Source organism: Arctopsyche grandis, chromosome 11, assembly GCF_051622035.1.
Source record: "Arctopsyche grandis isolate Sample6627 chromosome 11, ASM5162203v2, whole genome shotgun sequence".
NCBI classification, from domain to species: Eukaryota; Metazoa; Arthropoda; class Insecta; order Trichoptera; family Hydropsychidae; genus Arctopsyche; species Arctopsyche grandis.
In genome coordinates this window covers 935,187-957,280 of record NC_135365.1, presented here as the reverse complement: position 1 = coordinate 957,280, position 22,094 = coordinate 935,187, and the positions used below count along the sequence as shown (strand labels likewise).

Sequence of the window (22,094 nt, the reverse complement as noted above, 5' to 3'; positions counted from 1 at the left end):
GGGCTTTATGGGTCAGATTCGTTGAGCTTTAAAACGAGCCTAGAAACCAAGTAAATTAATAATAAAATTTAATTCATATTTTTCGATTTAAAGTGAAAATGATATGGACTAAGAGGTAGAATTAAGATTATATAAACAAAACTAATATTTTATTTTTATTCAATCAATCATGCACACTTTTCTAACAGATTGCTGTAACGCGACGAGTATGCTATAATTATTTTATTTATTTTGTTTAGAAAGTTTACATTTTTTTATAAGTTATCCAGTTATCAATGCAATTTTTGTTATTAATCCACAAGAATAGTTGAAATATGATTTTTCTAAGTGGAATTTTATTTAATTCTCATTTAAGGACAATTTAATATATTATCCCTATTAATTCAATTCAGATTCATTTAAATACGAGTAAATACTAGTACGAGCTTTTAGCTCGCAATTTTACCGATTTAAAATTCAGCACACTTCCAATTAACCCTTTTAAACGAAAAAAAAAAATAGTGTGGCCACAAAACTATCCCAATAAACATGTTTCAATAGAAAATACTCAATATAAAATAGTATTAACAGTGAGAAAAAATCCCAAGTGAAAATACGTACTTTTGACTTTTGATTTGAACTGGACGACTACTTAGAGAGATTTGAATGCTGAAAAGTACAACAAATGAAAAATAAAATACCTGACTATAGGTTCCAATATTAATTTTGAACAGCAAATTAACAGATTTGGAGACATCGACCGAACAACACCAAGATATAGAAAAATCGCGTGACTAGGCATAGATCTATAAGAAAAGTCATATCTCGTCTCTGAACCATTTTTCGTATCGAACAGTATTATTTATTGATTATTTAAACAGGTATAAACCCGTTTATTGAACACGATATATATGGTCAGACGAATAATAGCCACAGAGACATCTATGGACAAATTATTGCAGCATTTTCTAATCAGCGAAAATCGAGATGCCGAATTAATCGAATTTTTGCTTAAGGGATGGGATAAGGTTGCTAATTTGTTGGAACCGTTTCAATGAAATCAGATAAATTTTCAAAAGGAAACGTATCCAAGGTCTGTCCAGCAGTAAAAAGCCAGAGATAGAACTCGTGACCACAAAATTAAAAGCATTGTGTGCTAACTATTGATCTTTGCTGCTGGTTATACACATACATATGTATATCGCACATTCACAATATTGTGCCGTAATTACTTACACATTTGTTTATTTATGACTTATAATTATGTAGATTCAACCCATATCAAATTTAATGAACTCGGAATATGTATTTAGATAATCGACATCCGTTTTAAATTTAAGTAATAAATAAAGGTTCAAATATTTGAATTTCAAATGTATTACATTATATTTAAGAGAGTTTTGATCAAGATAAAGTCTAGTTAATTGAATTCTACACACAAAAAAAAGATTGACGAGCAACATAAATTAATTAAATTGCATATTCAATTAAAACTAAAATTAAGATTATAATTCATAATGAATCTTTTCAAACTTTTCATAGTCATGAATTTTTATCTTTTCTCATTTCTCATATTTATTGAGTGAAAAAGCTTTCTAAGCCGAAACGCAACTATTAAAGTCGCCATTTTATCATATAATATATACTATATTTTTGCATAGTTGGTGAGCCCTGACTTCTTTTGTGTAACATTCAGGACCACATCTAGGATATTTGGCGCCCCTTTTATCGCTCTATGTGGCCTAATAAAAACGACCTTCTTTATTCGCATATAGATAAATATCCTATTAGAGTATGGGATAACGTACGCATATAATACTTTATTAGGCGATTTTTTCCCCTTGTGTAAAGGTTGAGAATCGCTGGATATCCATAGTCAAACTCGTATGTTCAAACAATATTGGAAAAATGTAGATAATGTAATATTTCGGTAAATAAAATAGCGAGTTGAATAATAAGAGGAGACGCGAACGCGAAATCGAATAAAATATAATACAAAAGTGAACGGGTTGAATGAATTCTATGAAACTTTTATCATGTCTTTTCATGCATTGCATGATAATTTATTTGTATTCCTCGTACGTATTTTACGAATTTTAAGACGTTGAATAAATTTGCTACGAAAAATAAAACGTTTCGTTGAGTTTAATTATGTATTCATTCATATTCTGAGAAGTTCTATTTTTTTTATATAATTATATAAAATTAAAGTGATTTGATTTATAGATAATTTAATGTGTGATTTTATTTGTTTCATAATAAATAATTTTTATTTAATCGTTTTATTTAATAAGAAGAAAACTTGGTTCGCATAAGAAAACATACGTTGTTATATTTTATTTTGGTTGGATTCTTTGGTTTGTTATTATTACATAAATATATACAAATATATGCGAATATGGATAAAAAGGAGGGTTTTTTAGTTGTTTTATCTCATGTAATAATATTATTTTATTGTTGAAATCACAACTAATTTATGGAACAAAAATTCGTTTTAAAAAATGTTACCATATAAACATTGTAAATATAAAAATTTCAGCAAATTCGAAATGACTTACTTTTCGAAGCATTGTGATTATTCATATTAATATACGATTTAAAAATGGGTTTGTTTTTCTGACAAACGTACAAATTTACATTATAAAATTTGGAACCACTAAAATTTGAACACCATCTTATAGTATTTTAAAAGCTTTTGATAAAAAATTAATTTTGTGATTTTTTTTCAATATACATATGTATATGTATATCTTTATGTACAAAAGTATATAAGGATGCATCTTTGTAATGTTTGCTTGACCGTTGTCATTGAAATGCACAGTTTTCTTTTTTTTTAGGTATCACCATATATGTGTTTTCTATTCCGGAAACGCTGGCTAGTATTTGTTATAATATAATCGATTTGTACAAATCTTCATTAGTATTTTGACTAAAATATATGTATGTATGTATGTACTTCACACGCGAATAAAATATTTCGCCGAATCGTAGAGAATTAAATTCACTTTCCTTTTTGGTAATAAAAGCACTTCTGTGAAAATATCCCTCGGGGAAAATTTCGATAATTGGCCATTTTCAACCGTAATATTCCTTATTTTATTTGCGCTTCAGAATTAAAATACGATTTATTACTCATTTGGAACGTTTTCATACACTTTAAAAATACTCACGCATATTAAAAACTCAATTGAATCGCAATCGTTTATCGTAATAAATTGCGCCATTAAAATTTATCATCGTATATTTATTTAAGGTTCAGTGTATTCAACATTTTAGGACGTGCGGTATTATGTTATTATATCTCAAAAATATACACGGAAAAATGGAACAAATACGAATTGCTCATAATAAAACAAACACCACTTGTATGTCTCAATATGATAAATGAACCAACACGAGTGGGTAAATAAATCTCGATTGAAACACAATACACACGTATAATATTTGATTACATAACAGGATGTTGACGACATTACCAGAATGTCAGGACATTGCTTTTAAATTTCGTCTCGTCGTTTAGAAAACGATTTTCTCACTTGCCGTATTCACTTTGCGAACGTTTGAAACTGTGATATGCATGCGAATGTTAAGCAATAGCCGCTTATCTCGAACGACCATTTGAGAACAAGCGAGTTTTCCCGGCGAAGACGAAGCTTTTCCGCCCCTTGGTTTTTCCAGCTTTCTTAAATAACACTCTCGAATAGCGCACGTTGGGGAAAATTTTCCCCGAGGAACGGTGATAGTTTGTAAAAAGTTTTCTATAGCGTAAGGGCTTTTAAGATTTAAAATTTACGATGGAAAAAGAAATTTGATATGCGAAAGAAATCCAATTATTTATCTAAAAAAGTGTCGATTCATTACATAATTTGGTGTTTTTTCCACGTAAAAGTTAATACTAATATAGTCTTCGTAAAATATTTAAATGCTGCTTTTCATACCATATACTGAAATAGTCTATGTAAAGATGTGGAAAACAGTAATTGAAATCATTTAAAACAATTTTGATTGCATTTCGAATGTATTTTACATTTCATTTTAGTATTTTTTTCGTATAATATTAAACACCGTGTGTGAAAACGTTGATTTGATCCATTTTATTGATTAAATATTTTTTTGGATTAGTTATTACTAAACTATGTATTATTTATGAAAGTTATAATGTTATTATATAAGATTTATTGCCAGATACTGTAATATATAGTCTCTATAAAAATGTTGAAAATCTATTACTTTAATATTTTTTTAAGGAACAAACAAACATTTCATAAAAATATATTATCTATTAAATGGAATCTGTCCGTATATTTATTTACAAACATATGATTGATTTTATTTTTTATATAAAACAAAGAAATGAAAAACATATCATACGGAATATCTAATTTTCTTTACAAAAATTTCGTAAAATCTTATGCGTCTTATAAATATTTTAATAAGGCAACATGGAAAAAGCACATTAAATAAAGAAACCTGTTTAGATCAAAGTAAAACTTTTTTAACATTCATGTTAATTAAATTTTTATCCACATTCATGTTAATTTCCCACTTTTTAGACAAAAAAACTAATCAACCTTGTGATAACATGTTCAATTAATAAATTAATATTTCATATATAATATAAAGTAAAATTTCAATAACTTTCGGTACTTAAAGTAATTGTACTATATACATAAGTCTATTTATGAACTACTCTCAGCTCTTGACTAATAAGCAAATTTCCTACCACTCAAAGCTGTAATTAGTCGTCAACTTATATACATATTTATTAAGAAGACGTTTAAAAGCCAGTCAAAAGAGCTGTCTGCTTTTTGAACATTCTATTAAAGACCTAGCAATATTACGTTTCTAATATGAATTCGCACACGTTAGCCATCTTTGTGCGAGCAAATATATTTACACATATCATTTCATATATGAAAATTTTATTGAATTTCTTCGAGCGAATACTTTATAGCTTATATGTTAATACCGATGAGACATGTGTATCTGTTTTTCACTATTAATCTAGGATCAGACAGAATCTAAGCCTCGATAGATTAATCTTTCGCAGATGTCTGTTTAATACAAGTGGATATTTGGGTGGATTTGTGCTATTGAACTAGCCACATACATATTCTAAAGATAGATGGAGACTATATATTATATTATATAACACAAATGCATAAAAACCAAAAGGGTTAAGTGCTTACATGTACTTTTAGTTTTTTCCAACTTGTATACTTGATTTATTGAACGTTTAATACGCACATTTGTATGTGTATATTTTTTTGTTTGGTAAACAATCATGAGCACGTCTAGATTTATTAGTTCCATTATATTATACATAATAGACGCATAGATAAAGCTGAATCAGTGGAATTTATCGGAAAACCTGCATCGTATGCTGTATCCTTCGGATTCCATATGGATGAAAACATTGGCTAATTTTTCTAATGGAAAACCATCGACATAGAATTATGTCCAATTGTGAAGGTACATTTTAGCAGTACAAGTAATTTTTACAGCACATATTTAAAGAGGATGTTATTGAAATAATAACCAATTAAATTTATCTTCATATTTTTGATTGATTTGTTGTCTTATTATATAAAATTAATTGCATTGACTCGAGTAGACTTTGAAATGAAATATTTGAAAAATCATTGAATATTTCGGTGGATCTAAAATTGCACTTCATTAATCATAATATAAAGCGTTTCAGAATTGATTCAGAGACATTATACTGTTCTTTTTGATGTCATTCATTTCAACGGTAAACATTCACGCAATATTACGTATTTATATTTGATTCGAGAGATTCGATTGCGAAAGGTCAACGCTGTAAAGGTTTTCGGGTTCCAAAAAGGGAGGCGAGATTGATGAATATTGCGAAATTTCCTCTAATGGTAATTTTCATTTCGCTTTGAAGCAGTTTTGTGTATGAAACTTTCCCTCGAGAAAAACGAATGAAACGCTTTTCGCAAACTGTTCGAAGGATCTTCAATCATTTTTATGCAGAATAAAAGCCTGGTTAATATAAAATATGTATATCAAACTGCACAGTACTTGTCAGAAAGTTTCGTCTTATATCTTTCAATGATTGCTATTGTATTGAGGGTTTCTGAATTCGCAGATACTTTAACTAGGCTGCTCGTCTATATATAATAATAATGTTTAAATAGAATCAATGTTTGTATAGAATATTAACATTATCGTTATTAAATTTTGCCGTTTTCTCAGAAATCGATGCCTCACATGAACATAATAGATGAGTAAATCGAAACAAAGGTTGATCGTAATGAGGTTTCGTATATATGTATTATATATTATATACTATTATAATAAATAGCTGTCAATTTCTTGCGAACAATAATAATCAAGGTGGTTTCAATCTTAGCAAATTAACAATCTGGGGTTTGAACTTCGGCTATTAACAAGGGGTTAAGTTGGGTTAGAAGTACAATTTCAGTATTTCAGATTCGTAGACGAGTTAATGTAATATTATATAAATGTAATATTATGATGTTTTTCACATGAAAAACAATGAACGGAAATACTCGTAAATGCGAGTTATTTTACAATAAAAGTATATTGAAAATGAAGCTTTCGATTCAATTCATCAAATGAAAGCATAAAAGTGTACGAGTTTGATGCGAAAAATTATTTTAGATGTACGTTTTTTTATATACACATTTGATCTCAATAATATACATATGTACATATAAATATGTATGTAAATATTTTTCGACTCATTGAAGCACGTTTATAAAATATTCAGAATGGTTTTAACCATTTTTTTACTTTTTTAAGATACGGTAGTATTTTTTTACAAATACTTTTTTCAAAAGTTTTAATATTCACCCAAGTATTTTTCTGATGGATTCTAAATGGACGTTAAATAATTGAAACTTTTCTGAAAACGAGAATTTCAGTAACATTTTACAATCAAACATTTTTAAAAATCAATCAGATTATAAATTCAAACATTATTAAGCTATTTTTTTCATTATTAAGCCATTTATAGAGTTTTCAGCAATCTCGAATTTCGGTGGATGTTAATTGATATGATTTTCCTTCGTATAATACTAATAATCCTTGTTTAAAAAATCTACAATGTTTCTGGCCAGGAAGGCTTATTGGGTTTACCTGTTAGGCCTTCCTGGTATATACATACATATATTATACGTCTAAAATATATAAAAACCAGAGTTTGCAAATTACTCTGATTGTCATTAAAACGGTTCCTGCTAAATTGACATCCCCTTTCCTATCTTTCTTGCAAATCTCAAGGTTTTCAGCGTCTTAAGGTTAGCCGGTTTTTATAATAAAATGCTACAAAAATTTCTCCATAGATGTCTCTGTGGAGGACCGTATAAAATTCGTGCTGTATAAATGCATTCAATGCTACTTTGCAATGTTTGACTATAGTTGTCGTGTATAATGTAAAAATATATAATAATTGAATAATATTTTTTGCACGGCTGTAAAATAAATTACATGACATATGTCAAAACGACATTTAATTTCAAATTCACTTCTCTAAAATTACAATAATTAAATTTGACGTTTCAGTGAAATCATAACCAGTTACATTTTCACTGTATATACGTAGTTCAGTGAAATCATATCCAATTGCATTTTCACTGGCCCCTATTAGTGAAATAATTATTTTGACAGTTGGATGACAGCGCGTCGCCCCACTGCTATCCATTCCCACTCTCCTTGTGGTACACTATCTGTTTCGATTCGTTTTTTTTAACCGCATGTATGGGACGTCAAGCGGAAGCAAACACATCGTAATATCTTAGCAGCCAACAATTATTTATTTAGGGTTAGGTTAGGTTAGATTAAATTAGGGTTGGTTTTATTCATTTAAATTTTATTTTGTTACTGGCAAGCCATTTGACGTTTGATTTGCCTCTTTTTATTTGCAGGGCGAAATGTTTTAAAGATGGTCACTTGCATATTACAAACCAAACTAGAGTGATTGTTGCGAATTTGTTTTTTGATGTTTAATATTGTTGTTAATTGATAATTGGGATTGTGAATTTTTATTATACTATTATTTTTATTGTTTTATTATTTTTATTATTTTTATTATTTTATTATTTTCATTATTTTAATACTTTTATTTTTTTATTACTTTTAATATTTCATTATTTTTATTTTTGTGTTTCTTCTAATTATCTTACTTAATATATTACTTATTTGCTTATTATTATTAATATTATTATTTTACCACTATCTTTGGTACTATTTTATTGTTATTTTTATTTAATGTTTATTTTATTTTTATAAAAATAAATAAATAAATATTATCTCGTGATAAATACCTAATTTGTTTGGAAATAGGGCTATTTTGCCTGGCCGATAAATGGTAGCCTATAATAATTATGTATTTATATATAATTTAGTGTTTTTACATACCTCAATTACATTTCACATGGCTTTCGTGTTAGTGGTCATTTTTTATATCTCTTATCTCTTATCCGATCGTTTTCATACTATGCCATATTGCTCATTTTGGTCATCATTATACGTTGATGTATCGTCTGCCATTACGTTGGAGATAAAATATCGTATACAACGCGTTTTAAAAACGGGGCCCGTAGACCTTCTTGACGTTTAACAAGCGTTCGTCCCGTGCCAATCAGATTTTAATTGTTTTGACGCCTATAATTCACTCTATATTTTATAAAATTTGCTCTATAGGTTCTCGTTATCTCTAATATTTAAATATTTATAGTTTTAACTCTCATATGTATATATAAATTTCAAATTTGGCGTCTAGCTTCATGTAATGTAATACACGATATATGTATATTGATTTTTGGCCAAATATGTCAGATCTGATATTTCACTGTTTATCTCCTCAGTGAGTTTTATCTGCGAGATAAGTATTCAATAAGAAGAATTAACAATGTTGTATCTAATTGTTAATATGATTTACAATAAGCTTACATACATTTAGTTTTTTACAATAAGCTTAATTTGATCTGCTTATGTGAATATGATATTTGGATAGATCCCCTAGATACAATGGATGGGCATGTTTCACTCTCGATTTTACCCAGCCGTGAATAATTAATTTAGGGATATAGCGGTGGGCCAACAAGTGGTGCGGTTAAGCCACAAACTGGGCCATTAGTCATGCGGCTACATATAATATATAGCGAGCTCGTAAAACGGGGGATAAATCCCCGTGTTTTTTCAGGGAACGTCATCGGCGTGTGAACATCGCACGCGGCAGCCAAAGGGTTAACACCACTAATGTGTGAAAATTCCCTCGGCCACTAAAATTTTTGATTTATGCTAATACGCGAACGTGCAAAACTACGTGCACGAACAGATGTGCTTGTCGAAATGTTTATCGTGTTCAAAAATTACGTTACTTTATGCAAAATCACGTAAAAGTCTATTTATGTACGCGTGTGCAAAAGCGCGATATCTCTTCGGCGTAGTCCGGATACGGGTACAGACTCGTATCGAAGTAATAAAAGCTACTGTGTATTATTTTAAAGTAAATATGTAAGTCTCTGTCTTGTTGACATTATGAACTATCGTTATATGAAAAGATTAAAAAAAAAAACTGAAAAAGTTCAATTTATATTTTTTTCGGCCGAGCAACGCCGGGCAATTTAAACAATTCAATTAGTATTATTATCCAAATTATTTATTTATAGTTTTGGACCATTGTGGCATTACAGATATTTGAAAAAGAGAAGAAAAACAAAAAATAAATTAAAGTAAAATAAAAAGCAAAAGCAAAAAAAAACACGATAAAAAAAAAAGAAAAATAATACATAATTATAAAATATAGAGTGAAAAAGAAATAGTTATAGGGGTTTAAGCAATTAAAATCTGACAAAGCTAGATGACAGCGAAAAGGGATTTACACCAAGAAAACGCCAAAGCGATCGCAATGGGCGAATAACGCGACCGAACATTTTGGGCGATTAACGTCAGGCACATCTTTGTGGAAGAATTTTCAAACGCGTCTAATACGATATTTTTTCACCATCGTAATGGCGGATGATACCTTTACTTATATTGATGATCAAAATGATCAATATGGCAAAGTATGAAAACGATCGGATAAGAGGCAACATTTTTTGCCTCTTATCCGATCCGATCAAAGTGAAACATAAAAGAGGTGTGTAAAAAGTGAACACAGGTGAAAAAATCAATTAAAAGAATAAATAAAATCCCGAAACGAAAAATATTATTTAGAAACATTGTTCATATATGGACATATTAATCTGTTCCGTAATGTGCACGTGGCGTAGACGTAGCAGCAGTAGCTGACACGATATTTTTTATATTATACAGCAGTACTTATCACCGTAAAGTATCAAGCAACACTGGTTTTCTTTGGAAATATTCAAGTACAACGTGACGTCATAGTAGTGAGTGTACGTGCACGAACGAAAGTGCGCATGCGCATATGAATATTTTCGAAAGCGTCATATTGTGGCAATATTGCGCCGTATCGTCGCGCACCGTAATGTATATGTAAGCTAATTTTGCCTAGCACTAATTCAAAACTTGTCTGAATGAGTGCTGCAGGATGATAAGAATAGAAGAAGTCTTATCCGTGCACTGCTGTGCAGTGCTGTTGCCTTGCAGTTCTGCATAGTATGAATAGACATTTAATCTTGAATGAATAGAAATTTTATTATTTATTTTTAAAGGTTTTAATTGTATTGCCGCTTTCAATTTTATTTTAAAAAAATACACAGTTTACATAAAATGTAAGATACCGGTGAAAATTCATGGAATTCAAACAGCACGATTTTCCACTACATTTTTTTAAATAAAAAAATAGCGTTCAAAAAAGAACGTCACGTGGAATTTTGCCCGTGTGCGATAAATGGCCATTACGTTTTTTACCATCGCAAAAGGAATATCACAAAATTTGATTTTCTTTTCAACGACCACGATTTTCGTCGTGTTTGTTCCCGTTCAATTATTTTCCGAGCGTTGGAAAAAGGAAATGAGGATTAAACACGCATCAGACTCGTGTTTGACGTGATTATTTATGTTTGATCGGGAATTTTCTTTCTATTTCGTTGTTTCATTTTTCATTCGAAATGAGAAAAATAATATAGTCCGAAGCAAAATAATTTTGAAATAATGTATTATATACTATGTATTTACACACGAGTGTGATTCGAATGGAAAATATTATACACATTTATAAATGAAAGAACGTTTCTAAAAATGTACACCAATGTAATATATCATATAACATTTTATTATTTAAGAATTTCGAAATTTATATTTAGGTTAATAAATTGTTAATTTCTAATATAACATAAGTGGTTTTTGCTTTGTAAAAGTAATTTGACTTTTAAAATATTAATTGGAACTTTATAGTCTTATTTTTGTTTGAGAATACATAATAATTTTATAAACACAAAAACAAGATATTTACATATGTACATATATATTGTTTGTAAACCAAGTAATTTTATATTGAATAATTGGTTAAACTACGTGATAAATATACATAGTTTCACAGATGACGATATAAAGAGGATACATTTAAAAAGTATGAATAATTAGATATTTTATATAAATATACATATATGTATATTTGTATATTTGACATCAACATTTATATTGTAACTAATCTTGTGCCCGTTAATTTCAATGAATGGTTTCGGAAAGGAATACACGAATTAAAATAAAGTTATATATATAAATATAATGTAAGGTAATTTATAGGCATGCGCACGTATTAATAATAAAAATTTTGAGGTGCGCATTACACGCTTGCCCATTCAACCCGTCCGAAATGATGAATGAATGTATGTGTGTATTTTCGTCGATGTGTGTATGTGTGTACGCTCCCGCGCAGCGCATCTGACGCTGACGCCACCCATTCTAAATCAGCCGCGCTCAATATCAGGAGCACTTCGATCGGTCGTCACGAGTGGATGTTTAAAATGCACCCATTGTTCAGAATGTATCGTCGTTGCTCTAATTGGTCAGACGTTTTAGTCCACGTGGACCACTTTACATACACTGATTGGTTGTGCGCCTCGTTTGCGTGTATTTATTTTATTAAATATCTCTAGGCACAACATATACATACTTCTGACATTCTAAAATTTGTTCTTTTGAAATCTCGATACTGGTCAACGCGTCCACCACATTCTTTCGTCCACCACGATCTTGGATGGTGCAGACATTTGATCTTTTTATGTACGTCGTGTGAAAGATATGTGTTGCGTAAGTTGAAAAGGTGTGGGTTTTTTGAAGATATGACGTATCGCTGTAATATGAGCGCTCGCACAGAGGGTCGTTCGTACGTCCGTCCGTACGTCCGTTCGTACGTCCGGTCGAGAGACGAATAATTATTATTATATTTAGACTCGTTATATTATATTGAATTTCCAACAGATGATGAAAATTAATTTGTGTGAAATATTCTTGTGTGTGATATTTTCATTTCGACTTTTTTTAAACGTCAGCCGTTTCGAAGTGATCTTCACACGAAAATGAAAAATGAAATTATCCTTTAAATTTTCCCATTAGGGACGTCTTTTCTTCGCAAATAATAAAACGCCTTTGAAACGATGCTACTCGCGATCTTTACAGCTTCTTCCTCCTCTCCTCTTTCGGTGGAGAAAAAAAAAAGAGAGAGAGATTTTCCCAACGTATTATTTAATACCGTATAATAGTCTTAGATAAGAACTGCCTACCTTTTGCGAATTGGTCTGCACTGTAAATGAAATATACATATAAATAGACCATGCTATAAAAAATAATCGGACACATTTGCCTAGTTGACTCGAGATATTCGTCAGTAGATATAATCATAAATTTATTTTATCGACACTAAAAAATTGTTTTATTCGTTTCAGATGGCGCGGAAGAACTTGAACGAGCATTGGCCTAAATCGGAGTATGAAATCCAACTCAATCGAGATTCGAACAAATAAAAACGACACTAAATCATTATGAAATTAAATCATTCTTTGCCTATCGATATACATATAACGGGTGATCCAACACTTGGCGTGGAAGTTTACCTCATAATTTATTAAACAATTCGTGGAATACTTTTATATAATAATCATTGATCATTTCTTTGGCCTAAACTGAATGTTAATAAGCTCTAGTTCAACTAGAAAGTGTCACATCGTATACAAGTCATCAAAAAATCCCTTCAAAAGTATGTCATTTATCCCTATTGTATATAATAGTTGATCAAGTAAAAATCGAAAATTTTATCTTTTGAACTCATGAATATGTGTTTTATTTAAGAAAACTTCCAAGCTATTAGTTGTATTACCTCTTATATGTAATATTGTAAAATTATGTGTATAAAAGCCTTTCGAAATAATATAACGACGTGACGTCATTTGTCTGCGCCTTTTCGCTACAATTAAAAAAGTGTGGGAAAAGTTGGTATCCGCTTCCACAAAAGCCTTATATATAAAAAAAAACAACTCGTTTAAAATGTGAAATATTTATAACGGGTAGATTATTTTCGCTTTCTAAAGTATAAAACTTTCAATGAAATGAAAAATCTGGCACGAAATATTCCAATGAAAATATTAACTATATAGGTATATTTGTGGATAAAAAATTGTATAGATATGTTTATTAAAAATATTCATTCAAAATATTCTATTCGAATTACTTACGAATTTAATTGTACAGTCGTAATAAGTTTATCAGACAAATAATTTCTATTTAATACGGGGCGGAAATGTCAAAGTGAGCCCAAGTTTAAATTGAAATCATTTTGAACGATTTTTTTTTAATATCAAAATCGATTTCGATTTAAATTTAAAACGCATTTCCGCGCCGTCATTGCACAAAGAAATTGTTGAGTCAATTTTTTATATTAAATCGATATTAAATTAAAATAATCCACTATAGGAGCTTTTTCGTTTTTTGAAATAAATACATACATATATATATTGGTTGATGTTAAATATAAAATAAATTAATATTATATTGCACGTAACGAAATATTATAAATGTATAATAGATGTTTACTATATTAAAAGTATATTTATATTATAAGTGTTAAAATTTGCCAAGGCCTCTAATTGCGATTTGTATAGAAGTTAAGATGATTTATTATATTTGTTTCTTAATGTAATGTTTGTGTTAAAAGCTACATAAATTATAATAAAACCATAAAAGTATATTTATCGTAGAGAAGAAACTTACATTAGTATAGTATATAAAGTAATTTAGTGTATGTTAAATTTTCTGTGATGTTTTTTGTAGGAACAATAATGTATTTAAATAATGATAATGTAAATAAATTATGTATATTATTTCTTTCACTCTGTGTAAATAAATACAAACGATTAAAATTAAACACGTCTAGTTTTAATTCATTTGAAAGAAAAAGATAAAAATATAACATTATAATCAATTAATGATAAAAACAAAAAAACTTCACATACAATAAATATCTAAGTATATAAATACGAAAGTATGAAAATTAACTATTTCCCATTTTGCATCACTACATTAATTGGTATTCTTTCATTGTTAAAATGTAGACTACGAATATATCTGAATCATTTAATTTTTTTCGACATTTTAACTGGGCTAAACAATACTGGGCATTTAATTTATAGTAAAAATAAAAATCTAAGTATTATATGTATTGTATATGATATTAAAACATTCTGTGAAGTAATATCTATTGAAGATTGAAGGAACTATTCATCTTGAATACTGATGTAGGATCTATATAGGTATTATATAGCGTTGAAAATCCATAAGGGAAAACTTTCCCCACTGCGATCTTTCGCACTAATGAAAACCCGTAATTTTTTTTAAAAAGGAAAATCTGTCTTGTCTTTGACCTAATTCTAGCCCGTTTTATTTCGGCAATAAAAAGACTACAAGTACCACTTAAATATTGTTCGTTGACGTGTCTATGTACGTAGTTCGTTTATTGGATGCGAAATGAAAAAGGCAAGGATAAAACAAAAAATAAAAACAAAAAAGAGAGGCACATACACCACCTCATACATATTTGAAGAGATTCCTTATTCATTTTTTTTCCCAAAAAACACACGGTTTATTTTTCCATGGGTGTGAAATCCTAGAATAGAAACACGCAAACCTCGATAGATTAACCTTTCGCATGCGACACGTGGAAGAGACACTTTCGACCGAGAAAAACTCACTTTCAGACAACTTTTTGATATGGAAAAGTACCCAAGAATAATCTGCTACTAAAAAACGCGAGAACGATAGAGAATAAAAATAATAAAGTCCCAACGACCAATTAGATGGGGAGCATAGTACAAATCTTTCCGTTTATTTCCATTGAAAACGTTGTTTCGAACTTGTAAACGATCCTAGCTGATGATAATTGCTAGTAATAATCCGGGGAATTAATTTTGAAATCTTTGTTTTATATTGTATTTGATTTCACTTCAGGAAATTTTTGCAAATATACTGAAGGATTTAATTTCAAGAAAATAATCAACTTTATCATTTGTATTTGGACTAGCCGGCGTTGCCTGACAAACCTAAGTATTTCCGGACTTTGTCCGGCGTTACTTAAATAAATAAAAGATAAAAAAAACCATTGTATGTTATTTAAGTTAGGAAACCGTGAGATCTACCAAATTTTTCAGTTTTAAACATGAAAATCTTGAATTGCAAACGAGTATATTTGCGGTTTCCATTTACATTTTTATTTTTCCATCCATTTACATTTTTATATATCATCAAGTTGCCATAAAACCAAATACGATGTTGCTAAGGTGAAAACTGTAGATTTATATACATATATACAAACATACAACCATTAATTTTAAACATTTTTTATGGTCTTTAACTGTAACCTGTTTTGAATTAAGATTTGAATTTATTAGAAGAAAAAAAACTTTTCCACAATGTGAGGACTCCTATTAACGTACCTATTTCTATATATATTTTGACGAGAAAATTAATCATATTCTTTATACAATATGGTCTTAAATTGATGAAGATTATACAGGAAAAAAACCAATATACTTAAACGACCCACTTTCCCACTTTATAGTCAATCTGCCTAATAAGCATCGGAAAATCTCAACACAAGCGACACGCAATCGAGCGGAAAATCTCATCACATGACGCGACTATCCCTTTAATAATCTGTACACCTAGGCCGAAAAGGGCTTTTAAGAATACATGGAAAAATTAAAAAATAGCACACACACACATGTGCAATTAGGAAAAGCTCGTGGAATACACACGAGTCAATTACGACAGAGTGGTGCGAGCGAAACTTAATACGCGTGTAAACGATACTTAAGCTCGTTTTAAGTGCGCTTAATAATTATGTTTTAACAATGGTCTCGGGGCCAAAAGTGGAGATTTTAATATAGCCCAGGGCTTTCGAGCTTTCTCCAGAGCGAGACAATCCCGTAGGTACGGAAGGACCTCTTTGATCAAACAATTTGCAACAATTTCGGGTGTTTTCCGAAGCACCGGGTCGAATTTGAGTCGAGTCGCGCTCTTTCGACTTTAATATGCAAACAAGTCGACTTTACCTACGAGTCTACGTCGGGTATGTATATGAGGTGTGATAAGAAAGTCTAGAGAGTGTATACATTACCCAAAATTCGGAGGATTTTGATAATTTTTAGGTGCAAGTATGGGAGACGACAAACAAGTATGAGAAAGTACGTAAAGATGTGCAAAGCATCTGTAAGATAAGTAAGTAAGTAAGTTTAATTGTGTTCAAATTCATTCTGTGTTTCACAGGTTTTGGATGCAAGTGTAGATAGTGGTATTTATGGCCCTAATTTCCGTATATTTACTTTATCTACATATGTACGTAGTAACAATAGATGAAGTTTTGTGATTACGCGATAATTCGAACTCGAGATTTTGACTGATTCGAACTCAAAATCGATCACCGATCACGTTTTCATGGTCTAGAAAAAATGTATGTGTGTGTGTGAGTGTGTGTCTGTGTATTTTGGGGATTTTTGGAACACCGTAAGTCCTATCGAACTGAAACTTAGTATCGGTTACTGAAATTCTTATCAATAGGTGTTAATTTTTTTCAAATTTTTAAGTTGACCGGAAATGGTACTTCCCCTTATCGGTGTCGTCTTTTTTTTTAGTTTTTGAATTCAATTATCTCCCAATCGGCTAATCGAATAGAAATTATAAATTTTATTCCCCAATATTTTTTCTTAAACCAGAAGTAGTACTTTTACTTTAGATAATCGAAGTTTTTTATGTTTTTCTCAGAGACCTTTTGGTTAACTGAACTAAAATTTCATATCTAGTTTTTTGTGTATGTCGTGATAGGTTCCCTTGATTCGAATTTTATGGCCAAACTTTTAAATATTTACATATTTACTAAATATATAGAAATTTATATAGGATATACATATATGCATGTATTATATGTAAATTTAAATTCATGATCAAACAGTGTAGTAAATTTTTGTTGAATTGTATAATATTGATATGGAAAAAATCGACTTGGACGTCACAAGTATCTAAACAACTGGACATACGTCTGTTGAACACAGTGACGAGTGCATACATTGATGAGTGAACTTATACATAGACTACTGAACACAATCTGCAAAAAAATTGAAATTGTATTTATTTTTTTATTTTATTAATTAAAAAAATAACAAAAACAGCATTAAAACGTTTATCACATTGAAATCATAAAAGCCGTTATATTTGAAAGTGGTTGAAGTCCAATTTTCAGTTATTTTAATTCAATATGTCCAGAATCTCGGAAAAGTAGAATAAACGTATTACAATACATATTTTTAAATAGTGTCAAACGTAAAAGATTATATTAAATATTTTTCCAGAACTTATGCCACTTAAAATATAACGGTTTAATTATGAACATACATATGTACATATTACTAAGAAAAATGGCCAAACAATAAAAATTTAAATCAAGAAAAGAAACAACACAAAGGATCAATATCAGTGGGAGTATTGTTAAAAGAAGAGCAAGATCTATGCTAGAAGGAATCACGGGAATAGTAGGTAGAATAGGAATTGATGTGAATTAATGAAGAATGAGAGGATGTGATGGGACATTGGAATACGGCCTTACTTAATAAATAAGGACTAACTATCTTTTTCATATATGATTCAAAGGCTCAAAAAAAAAACAAAAATCATAATTTTCCTCCTAGATTGTAAGGATCATTGTAAAGAAATTTGTAATGGAATTTTTTTATTTATGCGTTCTAAAACATTATGAACAAAAAACTACTAGCAAATTCCAGATGACTTATTATATTTTAATTGAAAAGCAAGGAAATATTACTATTGGATTTAAATGGCTTGAATCCTGAATTCATATATGGCATGCTTATTATCAAATCAATATGAAAACGGAAAGATAATTTACTATTAAATAAAATGCCCAGGTCTCTAATACGATCAATCCCAAGTAATTGTTTAGTATTGAAAAGAAAATTCTACAACATAGGGGATGAAAGTCTAGAGAATGCAATGTGGAAACATTTGGTTACATTGAGAAACAGCTGGTTATTAAGATAGTAACTCAGTGAAGGGGTCTTTTATTATTATAAGTAAGTTCATATTGAATGTAATACAAATAAAATAAATGACGTTCTTTCGTCGTTTTTTTAGTTGTCATGGAACCAGGAGAAATGATACTTACATACATAATTACTAATTATTATAAATAAGTTACAATTGTGTGAGTTGTAGGTGAGTATACAATTGGTGTTACATATATGTATAAATATATAATAGTAAGGGTTGTGATGAATAAAGGTTTATACATAAGTACGGTTGTTGATTAATAGGTAGGCAAACATTTCATTGGGTTAAGTTGCTATTCTAGTATACATACATATGTATAGTCTCTTCTATATTTAAAATCAAGTATGTCTGTATTTAAAGTTAGCTTTAATAATAAGCCCGTAGAGATATTTCACCTCTGGAAATTATTCCGAAATTTTTTTCATTAGAAGTCAAAATGGAAAAATTCAAACCAAAAAGTAACTCAATTTTTTTTATAAAATTAAGTAGTACACAGTACAAGTAAGAGTGCAAATAATTGGCATTATGTAAAACTATGTACGTACATGTATGCATATGTAGAGATATATAAAAGATCGATAAGTATGATTGAAAATTTAATAAGGGGAGTAGGAATCTAGATTTTGTACGCATCTTTTTTTAAGGCTTTTATCATTGAGAAAAAATCCATAGAAAAATTTCCCCTTCAGCATATACATACACACACACATATGTACGTTATTATTTACTTCAGCATTTTCGTCCATTGATGGAAAATTTTTAACAAGCTAATCAATATATTGTATTTTTTTAAGTTCAGAAGAGAATATAGTAATTATTATAATAAGTTACAGGTGCTAATGATATTGTAGCATATGCTAAAAGGAGCCGTCGCTATAATTGATTTTCGAGTATTATCTCCAGGCTTAAGTGCTGTCGGCTAACAATGGAGACCCCCGAATGGACGTAGTGGTCAGTAATGGCTTCCCGCTAGAGTTCTTAGAACTGACTGCAATGAGCAAGGAAGATGCAGTGAGCGACCTGCCCTTTATAAGCAGGTACTTAAGCCATATGAAGGCATTCTGGACAGAGCACAGTGCGTGGATCTCCTTAATCACCCAATAAATGCTGTAAAGCGACTTTTGTCTTTTATTTGGATCCTCCACCGACCCCAACGCAACAATATTTACAGAATTTTTTAAATATGCATTTTTAAGGTTAGTGGTTTCCAAAAATGACTCATTTAGTTGTATTTATATATGTATATGTGGTAGTGGTATGTTTTGACCAAACAAATATATGTGCATATAACATCAATTCACAGTACTTTTTGGTCACACTTTGGAAATTGTACCTTTCTTTTTCACGACCGTTTCACACAGAACTCGTGAACAAGATGGTTTAACAACTAAAAAAAATAAAAATAAAACTTGACTTCACCAGGCCCCGTCTGTGAAGTTTGAATTTTCGCTTTTGATACGATGTTTGAATGGCATTGAACTCGAGATAAAGGTGTTACAAATTGAAGCAAATTTATACCGGAAGCTGTGCTCGAGCCAACCGTAAATTTGAACGAGAGGCGCTCGCAATGAAAGTCGTGCTCAGTCGAGTATTGAATGCGAAAAGTTTAATGATTCTTGTTTGCCGGACGAGTATGGGGTTGAAATATTATATGTATGTATGTATAATATAATATATATATATAAGTTTTCAGCTGACGAAGCCTTATATTATACTACGTATTTATCTTACCGATTTATAATTCAAACTATAATATAATTATGCTACAGTTTGAGCGCGCATCCAAGCGTGAAGAACATCGAATTCGTCAACACGAACCATACAGCAAATTTAATTTATGAACAATATACATATTACAAATTTTCTAATAAAAATTAATATTGCAGGCTCGAAAGCGGCTCTTTCTTAGCATTTTATTTAAATATCAATTTAAAAAAATCAATTAAAAAGCAAAAATTAATCTAAAATAATCTCTGTAATGCTGTAATATTTAATAACAAAATTATACTGAACGTTTTGAAATAAATATAATATTGTAACGTGGGAACATTATGGGGATTAGCAAGTGCATTCAAGCGCTAACAATGGAGACCCCCGAATTGGCCTAGTGGGACTCTAAGTGGTCGGTAGAATTCCTAGAACCATGAGAGCGTAACTTAAAACTGTAAGTGCCTAGACAATGGAAAAATAAACGGATCGGGGAAGCTGTAGTGAGCGACCTTTTTATGGAGATACTTAGGTCATATCAGATCATTCTGGAACGAGCGCTGGCTGCACATGGACCTACTGAATCATCCAATAAATGCTGTGAAGTCACTTTGGCCTTTCATTCGGATCCTCCACCAACCCCAATTAATTAATTAAGATTTATATTGTTTATATGTAGGTAGGTAGGTAGTTTTTCCATTTTTTTTCTTATAAAATAATTAAATATAAATATTAAATTAAATATATTTAAAAGGTATTTGAAAAAAATTCGACCACATGGTGATCGAACACATGACCGACGAAATATTTATTATTTTTTTTATTTTATTTAATAACTTAATATGCCAACACCCATATGATGATATGTCATCGGGTACAACACTAGTACATATGTACATCATAATACCACTGTTCAGAAAGTTCAGAAAAAATTCGACAACTGTAAAAAATGGAAATTTGAATATACGCAGAAACAAAATCGTAAAAAGGAATTGGAAAAATTCCTTATGAAGGTATGTATGTGCGTTTCAGCAAATTTTATTGCACGCGGACATTTTATTAGCGTATGCCAGATGTCGGAGACGTTTCGCGATTAATAATGACGAATTCGCTTAAACGTAATGACTATTGTTACGACGATGACGACGCCTTTCGGAAAATGGCGGGAGCCTTGCGGAAAATGGCCAAAGTCAAAAGTGAGGTCGTGTAATACAAAATTCGACATACATACATACAAATATATTAGACACATTATACTAATGCAAACAACGGAAAATTTGCCACAATGCCTGAAATCGCGTATGTAATGAGCGTTATATTAATTCCAAAACTGAGCTATACAAAGGATTAATTAGGCATACGATTCCGAAACAAATACCAAATACGTGTCTCATTAAGTTGTCTTGTCTGGAATAAGTTTTTTTGTATAATTGTCATCAACAGTATGCTTTATGTTGTCTATTTTTGTATGCCAAGTTTTAAAGACCAAGTACATATGTATGTATGTATGTGATAAGAAAATGTGTATTTGAATTTTCAATGCAACATTGTAAGCAAACGTAGCACGGAAAAGTGAATAAGTCTCGGTTGCATAATTTTCTCGTAAAATGCAACAAGGCGTTCAGAACGGAAAATAATCGTTTTATTTCCGCGCATTCGTTCATGTGGAAATTTGTATTTATTTTATAAAAGCGTTCATTTTGTAAACATTATGGCCGTGCCGAGACCGTATAAAGGTCAAAATAACAATTCCAATGCTTTCTTGATATATTATATGTACATATAACAGCTTCATTGTAATGATTCATTCTTGAAAAGTAATCCAGTATCTAAATACCCTTAAAAATAAAAAGGTGAGCCATTTAATAACTGGCTTCCCTCGATAAAATAAACGA

At 30.1% G+C, this 22,094-nt stretch overlaps 4 protein-coding genes across 4 annotated transcripts in view; 3 read left to right on the top strand and 1 right to left on the bottom strand.

The window, feature by feature from the left end:
• Positions 1–13,513, top strand: part of LOC143918879 (prolactin-releasing peptide receptor-like) — a 58,670-nt gene extending 45,157 nt beyond the window's left edge. Inside the window, exon 2 of the mRNA XM_077440969.1 lies at positions 12,828–13,513. The gene's annotated coding sequence lies outside the window, so the exon portion shown is untranslated. The remainder of the gene's footprint in view (positions 1–12,827) is intronic.
• The window catches only part of LOC143919146 (uncharacterized), a 1,208,594-nt gene that overhangs the window by 938,097 nt on the left and 248,403 nt on the right, over positions 1–22,094 (bottom strand). The gene's annotated exons all lie outside the window — the stretch shown is intronic.
• The window catches only part of LOC143919067 (uncharacterized), a 267,168-nt gene that overhangs the window by 124,936 nt on the left and 120,138 nt on the right, over positions 1–22,094 (top strand). The gene's annotated exons all lie outside the window — the stretch shown is intronic.
• LOC143919063 (uncharacterized) overlaps positions 1–22,094 on the top strand; it is a 266,223-nt gene that overhangs the window by 130,693 nt on the left and 113,436 nt on the right. The gene's annotated exons all lie outside the window — the stretch shown is intronic.